We start from the raw sequence: 6,910 nt of genomic DNA, 5'->3' as shown, positions 1-6,910 counted from the left end.
CAGCCCATGAACACAGACACTCCTGCAGATGGCAGCAAAGACATTTGGAGCATCTGGTTTTGTACAGCATTATAACATTGTGTGTAGCCTGTGTTTGGCCATGTGTAACCACACCTCTTACTCTGACAGCTGGGATTGGCTCCAGCAACCCCCTTAGCGACCCTGAACAGGAAAAACTGATAAGATGACGGATGGATGGAGAACCATGTGTCCTGAGGGGCCCGAGAATCGGGAGGGTTTCACACAACCACAGGGAACAGCTGCTGATTTAAGTGACAAACTAATCGGTTTGATCCTAAATGACAACCTGCTGTTGTACAGTAAACTTAATGACCATGGAAACGGCAAAGCAAAAGAGGACGACAGACTTTGGTTCCCATCAGCCTCAGGGCCTCTGTCCTGCTCCGTCATTGGCTGCTGCTCCACAGTCCTAGTGGTTGCTCCGCTCCCTGAGGATCACTGTTGCTGCAGGAACAATAGAAAGCATGAGAGGAAACACATACTGTCCTTGAAATCTAAAAATGTCATTGCAGACAGACAGACACCAGAATACACACATTTTCTCCCCCTGTCAAACAGGCAGGATGTTTACTGCTCTCAGTGTAAGTTAGCAGCTCAGTGTGTAGATTCAGTGAGTATGTGGAAACTTTATTAGTCTCGATGTTTGTTCTCATGCTTACACAGAATTAGAAAACACAATTATCTGTGTGATTAAATCTACTGTGTCGTTTTTCTTGGCCAAACATCAGGATCAACGTGACTCACTCCACACCAGACAAAATGAGAACATCAAATCACAGCTGCAAGCTTCTTTAAAACTGTTTACTGAAGGGTCTTTTTCTGAGTCGCACATCTCCAGTCTGCATTTCTGTTGCTGATATGTGTAGTGTGTTCTGTTCTGATATTTAATAACAGGCACATGGATTTAAATGCACTCTGGTTTAAAGCAAGAGGAGCCCAAGGGATCAGGGGCTCTAGGGCAGTACTTCTTTGTGAAGTGTGTTTTAATTTTTCTTGTTTGTCACAGAGCTCAGTTAAAGTTGCAAAACCTCACACAAAGTGGTGCAAAACAAGCAAAAGAAACATAAAATGGCCACAAACAGTTGAGAAATGAACAAAATATGACACAAAATAGTGGCTTTCATTTGAAGTTTGTTATGTGTGGGTAAGTTAACTATCCAGACTTTAAAAAGGTCTTAACCGTTGTATTGTGTATTTCTACACTAACAATTTTCTCCTGGATGTGTTTTACTTATTCTCAGATACTAAGACCACTGTAGAAAGCTGAAACAGGCAGAAATTTAACTGCAGTAACTTTTAAAAAAATGCCTCTAAATGGCAGCTTCTATGGAGCTCAATGGTGGCCTTGTCCAGCGGTGTGCATGTATGGGGGGGTTACTTCTGTCTCCAGCCTCTTAAACTTGACTGATGGCTGTGGAAGAGAACCACAGGAGTCCGACTAGACCTGCAATTGTACATACAGAGCAGTGTGTGTCAGTGTGCGCTTCGTCTAGCCAACAGATCTTATATAGAAAGCTAGACCACAATAGGAGGTTGTAGTTAGACACAGTAAGCATTCATCAAGACTCGCACAGTCTTTTTCGATATCCTGCTCTCGCTCCTAAAACTGTGCTGACCCCGTTGCCCTCACTCTGCACAGTGTTCAGCTAACGTCCCGCCACATGCACAGACACTGCAGCAGCCGCAGATGTGCTGTTTAACTAATCTTTTTGAGAGTCACGCACATTACTAATCATAATGTTTGTGCAGCACCAGGTTTCCATGGTGGAGAGGAGGTTGTGTGGCTCACAGATAAATTACTGATCCAACAAACTCAACGAAAGACCGGGGGCCCAGGAGATCAGAGGGCCCCTGAATCAGAGCTTTTCAAAAGTGCCTTTTAAAATGTCTTCTTTAGACAATAAACAATAAAACTACCAAAAAAAATTATGACCCACCCCACAAAAAACATAATAAGAGACAAGAAAACTACTAAAATGACCAATGTACAATGACCGCAAAAACACAAAATTCCATAATTACTAAAAACACACAATAATTGAGAGACAGAAACGTTCCAGATGTCCTCAGTAACTACTGTCTAATGAATTTTCATTGAGGATCCAAAGAAACAAAACATACAGTAAGTAGTGCCCACCTCATTCTACCTGTACAAAATCTGGCTGACCAATCCACCAGAGCCCCTGTCGATCTGTCTATCTATCTATCTATAGACAAACCATGTATCTAACCCTCATTGCCTCTCCACAGGTGTGCCACAGGGCTCTGTTCTCAGTCCAGGTTCTATCATGCACTCACACGCCTTTTATTATCATTGCTACAGTGTATACCGCTGAGACACTGACTCTACTGTCTTTACACATTTCTGCTTGTCTCTGACATCTCTGCTTTAATCAGATGTCACAGCACACAACCACAATCAAACCTCTCCAGATGATGCAAAACTCAGCAGCAGGTCTCGTGTTTGATCCAAAAGAACAGGCTTGAACACAGAATCAGGAGAAGCTGTTCATCGTTACAGCTGCGACCACAAGGAAGCCCTTCTGAAATTCTAGCTTTAACGCAGAAACCACGTCTCAGCTAACAAACAGCCCTGAGCTTTGAAGAAGTGAAGCAGAGGAACAAGAGCACACAGACATCACAAGATCCTCCTGTAATCAGCTAGACCGCGTAACAAGGAGACTCTAAAAGACAGATCACACACACACACACACACAGGGGATGTATCTGGAGCTGACATGGTTATACATCCTGCTACAAACAGAACAGCTGACTGTGACATTTTCCTACGTCCACTGTGCGTCGACATCTGTAATTCATCAGCATTTTTTTCTACCCTAAGCTGTAGAAAAACACCCTACATCCTTTTTCGTCGTCCTCACTTCCCTGTCACCTCCCTTCTGTCCCTCATCCCATTTTTCTTCTCCACCCACTGTCACTTCCTCCACCTCCACTCTTCCTCCCTGTCTTCTGAGCTTTCCTGTCCTTCCTACGTCCTTCCTTTCCGATCACTTTGTTTTGTCTCGATCCCTCTCTTCCTGTTCTAGGGTTCCATCCTTCAAACTTCAGATCTCGCAATGGAAGGTCACATGGGATAGAAAACACATTTCATGAAATACAAATAACAGTGGAAAAGGGGTGAAATGCAAAAGAGGATTTGTATCAGTAAGTGAAGCTTGAATATGGGAAAGGGGAGGAAACATTTAATTGATTTTCTATGGTAATACACACACACACACACACACACACAGTGTGGCAGACATGCAGTGAGCTTGTATGTACATCTGGACAAGCAAAGTTTGCAGGTACAGTTATGTGCTAAATTTAAACATTAAGTCAACAGCATTCAGGAGTCATCAGGGCAGCAAGTTCAAGACCTGAGACACTGATTCATTGTTCATCCACACATAAGCATGCATGCAGGATTTGGTGCACACACACACACACACACACACACATCAGGACATCAGTATGTACATTAGACAAGGTGCAGAGATAAGAGAGATGTGGAAACAAACAGCTGTCTGATTAGTGGACATAGTGCAGCTCTTACATCACCTAACGTTTCTTCACTGCCTCATTCTGTCTAAGTACTGAAATGTTCTAACCTAACAACAAGAAAGTCCAGTTGCCACGACTCAACTTCCAGATAACTTCACCTGGATGATTGAAAATCTTCACCGACAACCTGGGCCTGGGCATTTAGATTCTGTCATAAGTGTCTCAAAGTGGTGGACCCAAGCAAAGGAAGCTGTGATACAGTAAAGATTTACTGTAATGTGGAAGAAAAAATAGAACAAAGGGAATCAGAAGGGAGGGAAACACTAAAGAAGAGGCCCTGAAGAGATGAAACTAATCAAGACTAGAAGATGAACAAAACTAACAATGAGTTAAACAAAGCTACTGAACATGAACGAAGGAAAAACAAGAGCAGAAGCAACGTGACACGAACAAAGGAACATGGTGTAAGGGAAACAAAGCACTAACTAGAAATGAGGCAAAACATAAACTCAAAATCCAGCTCATCAACTGATGGACAATAGGGAAGGAAAACTAGAACTGATGACGTGTAATCATGGGCAGGATAATCTGAAAAAGGCTGACTGACAGAGAGAGAGGTTTATAGTGTGGAGCTTGATTGACTGATCAGCAGTGTGTGTGTGTGTGTGTGTGTGTGTGTGTGTGTGTGTGTGTGTGTGTGTGATAAGGAAACAAAATAAACCTTAAAAACTGGTTAAAACTGCTGATTCGGTTTATATTCTTATAGTAAAAACAGCCACCAATTTAAACATTTATGTAATCACGTCTACTGTGTGATATATTAGCTTAACATTGAACTGTAAATTGCATTGATCAATAGAGTATCAGGAAATTTTCAGGTATGTTTTTCTTACTGGTAAAGTCCTTAGTCCTGAACTACTGATAACAAAGTTTAAACAGGATTCTGGACCTGAGTACTTTCTAGAGTTTGTATAAATACTGTCCAGGTTTGAGTAAATGTAGAAGACGTGTTAAATTTCATGATTAGGATTAAGGGAAAGTCAAAAAGTCACAAACTAAACTAATTACAACTCAGAAACATCCTCCCTCTCACTCCCATGACTCATATAGTCTATCTGATTAACCTGACTCCCTCATGCTAGAACTTTAACATCACATCACACACCCTCACTCTCTCTCTCCCCCACTGTCTGTTTTCGCTTAAACAAGCATGCACACCCTACAAGGAGCACTTTTGACATCTGTTGCCCTTACAACACATAACTACACTCATGCATGCAGTTTTTGTGCTGGTTTCTTTTCATTGTCTGTCGAACAGTTAAACAGCTAAAGAGCTTCAAGTAGCTGCTGTCCTCAACAACCGAGTTTCATTGGCTACAGAGATGCACTGAAGCAGCGTCTTTGAACTCTCTCTCCACGTTATGTGCCAGCTCACATGGTTGAGAAAAGGACAAAAGTTCTGGCCACGACCCTGCTCACTGGGAACTGTGTGTGTGTGTGTGTGTGTGTGTGTGTGTGTGTGTGTGTGTGTGTGTGTGTGTGTGTGTGTGCCAGCTGGTTACATCTGGTTTCAGAGGCCGCAGAGGGAGGCTGCTTTCTCCCACCTCTCAATATCAGTTACTAATCCGAGTTTCCCCGAAGTGTGCGTTTGTGTGTTTGTGCATTAAATGTGTAGTGAGTAGTTACTGAATATGACTTCACTGTGTTCTGGGTATTAACATCATGATGGAAGACTGTCTTCACCATTGATGTGCATTCAGTGTGTTAATACTAATTATGATAATCATACACTTTATTGATCCCCTTGGGGAAATTGTGGTTGGACAGCTGCCAGACACCTCAACTGGTAACTAGGACGAACTGGGAATCGAACCACTAACAGACAACTGCTATACCAACTGAGCTACTGCAGTCCTACTAAACAGTGTTTATTCAATGTTTATTTATTTATTTATTTCAGTGTTTATTCAGTGTGTGTTCAGTGTTTATTTAGTGTGTTCAGTATTTATTCAGTGTGTTCAGTGTTTATTTAGTGTGTTCAGTGTTTATTCAGTGTGTTCAGTGTTTATTTAGTGTGTTCAGTGTTTACAGTGTTTATTTAGTGTGTTCAGTATTTATTCAGTGTGTTCAGTGTTTACAGTGTTTATTTAGTGTGTTCAGTATTTATTCAGTGTTCCTTCAGTGTGTTCAGTGTTTATTCAGTGTGTTCAGTATTTATTCAGTGTGTTCAGTGTTTATTCAGTGTGTGTTCAGTGTTTATTCAGTGTGTTCAGTGTTTATTCAGTGTGTGTGTGTGTGTGTGTGTGTGTGTGTTCAGTGTTTATTTAGTGTGTTCAGTATTTATTCAGTGTGTTCAGTGTTTGCAGTGTTTATTTAGTGTGTTCAGTATTTATTCAGTGTTCCTTCAGTGTGTTCAGTGTTTATTCAGTGTGTTCAGTATTTATTCAGTGTGTTCAGTGTTTATTCAGTGTGTGTTCAGTGTTTATTCAGTGTGTTCAGTGTTTATTTAGTGTGTTCAGTGTTTATTTAGTGTGTGTTCAGTGTTTATTCAGTGTGTGTTCAGTGTTTATTCAGTGTGTTCAGTGTTTACAGTGTTTATTTAGTGTGTTCAGTATTATTCAGTGTGTTCAGTATTATTAAGTGTGTCAGTGTTTACAGTGTGTATTTAGTGTGTTCAGTATTTATTCAGTGTGTCAATGTTTATTTAGTGTGTGTTCAGTGTTTACAGTGTTTATTTAGTGTGTCAGTATTTATTCGTGTGTTTCAGTGTTACAGTGTTCTTTAGTGTGTTCAGTGTTTTACAGTGTTTATTTAGTGTGTTCAATGTTTATTTAGTGTGTGTTCAGTGTTTACAGTGTTTATTAGTGTGTTCAGTATTTATTCAGTGTGTTCAGTGTTTATTCAGTGTGTTCAGTGTTTATTCAGTGTGTTCAGTGTTTACAGTGTTTATTTAGTGTGTTCAGTATTTATTCAGTGTGTTCAGTGTTTATTCAGTGTGTTCAGTGTTTACAGTGTTTATTTAGTGTGTTCAGTGTTTATTCAGTGTGTTCAGTGTTTATTCAGTGTGTGTTCAGTGTTTATTCAGTGTGTGTTCAGTGTTTATTCAGTGTGTTCAGTGTTTATTTAGTGTGTTCAGTGTTTATTCAGTGTGTGTTCAGTGTTTATTCAGTGTGTGTTCAGTGTTTATTCAGTGTGTGTGTGTGTGTTCAGTGTTTATTTAGTGTGTTCAGTATTTATTCAGTGTGTTCAGTATTTATTCAGTGTGTTCAGTGTTTATTCAATGTGTGTTCAGTATTTATTCATTGTGTGTTCAGTGTTTATTTAGTGTGTTCAGTATTTATTCAGTGTGTTCAGTATTTATTCAGTGTGTTCAATGTTTATTCAATGT

This window comes from Anabas testudineus, chromosome 3 (genome assembly GCF_900324465.2).
Source record: "Anabas testudineus chromosome 3, fAnaTes1.2, whole genome shotgun sequence".
Classification (NCBI taxonomy): Eukaryota; Metazoa; Chordata; class Actinopteri; order Anabantiformes; family Anabantidae; genus Anabas; species Anabas testudineus.
Note: the sequence above shows the minus strand (reverse complement) of the source record.